Below are 1,401 nucleotides of genomic sequence, written 5' to 3'. Positions count from 1 at the left end.
GTTTATTAGTAGAAAACTATCTAAGTTTCTAAACTTGTGTCTGATCCTTTTGACTCTTTGTCAATAAAATATGTTCAATCAATTTAGTCATGGACTCTTTTTATGATAGCTGGGGTTCAACAAATTAATCATCAGATACAACTTAAATTTGTAGATATATCGTAAGCTGTCAACTGTTATTTTAAACAGAAAAATATCATACATTTCAGTTTTAAAATTTGATCATTGTTGTATATTTTAATATAGAACTTTTCTTCTAAAAGAGATCATTATAAATGTGTAGTATAAAAATGGCCACCACCACCCCCACCCCCTGCCCTCTGAAATGAAACAATTTGTAGGATCTTTAGTCGATACAATGCCCTTGTGTGTAAATACAATGTATGATTTCTTCGAATGGTGATTTAACTAGTTTTCATTCTAATTGTTAACAAGTTTTATATCAAGTATAATTCTGAATAACAAATGCCAGTTGCAGAGATGTGGTTTTATTGGAATATGAAAAAGTTCTTCGTGAAGTACCGCAATTGCTCTCTGCTATGCAGTACTGCATCGTAACTATTCATTTGCAAATCTATGCACAGAATATTTTGGCTTTATCATCTAATTTGTTGTTTGGCGTTGGAGAAATATACATCCGAGGTCGTCAATTAAGATTTTAACTTTTTTAAGTCATTGACATATAAAGGTTTCAAATCCATCTGTGTATATATAGAGGAAGTCTTTCGTTTGTAAAGCAGAAAGTTTTCAAAGACGATCATCGGGTAAGAATTGAATCAAAAAATATTCCATTCTGATATGTATTAAACGTATTACGACATTATTGTAGTTTTTCAAGTTTAAACGTATTTTGATATTGTGGTACATTGATGTCTATGTGATAAGTCGAAGCATTAATCTCAATTGTAATATCAAATGTTTAAAAACACTTTTGCAATTCTATCCTGTTCTAGGTTGGTTTGACAGTTCAACTTTCTCAAAGATAACAATGAACTTTGTTCAGCTATTGTTGCTCCTTGTTCTGGTTATCCTGACCGTCTACGTCATGGGGTCTTTCGCTACCCCCGGAGGATGGTCCAGGAGCTGGTCAGATTCCCACAGCTCGGGATCTTATAGTTCGGGTCGATAATGGAGTTAAGGCAAGTGTTGTAAATTTAAGTTTATAGTTCCGACTAAATTATTATTTTGGATTTAATTCAGAAGAAAAAATAATTTTAAAATTTTGATCTCTCACATCTTATTTCCTTTTTTACAGGCTATGCAACATCTTGTTCAAGAATGATTACAATCGTTCATGTTTGAATAATTGTACAAACAGTTGAAATAAAGATCAAATGGTATGACAATAATCTTAAACGTTTTATTTCTTTTAAAAGGTTTCTTTATGGATGTAATTTTTTT

The 1,401-nt window shown here is 31.3% G+C and overlaps 1 long non-coding RNA gene across 1 annotated transcript; it reads left to right on the top strand.

The window, feature by feature from the left end:
* Window positions 1–601: 601 nt before the first annotated feature.
* On the top strand, window positions 602–1,134 carry LOC134230347 (uncharacterized). Its single transcript, XR_009984338.1, has 2 exons — window positions 602–764; window positions 954–1,134. It is a non-coding gene; the product is annotated as an uncharacterized LOC134230347 (long non-coding RNA).
* The last annotated feature ends 267 nt before the right edge of the window (window positions 1,135–1,401 follow it).

The sequence above is a fragment of the Saccostrea cucullata genome, unplaced genomic scaffold (assembly GCF_032062105.1).
Source record: "Saccostrea cucullata isolate Sc308-1 unplaced genomic scaffold, CSIRO_AGI_Scuc_v1 ctg14412, whole genome shotgun sequence".
Classification (NCBI taxonomy): domain Eukaryota; kingdom Metazoa; phylum Mollusca; class Bivalvia; order Ostreida; family Ostreidae; genus Saccostrea; species Saccostrea cuccullata.
Note: the sequence above shows the minus strand (reverse complement) of the source record. Positions and strands in the feature narration are given on the sequence as shown.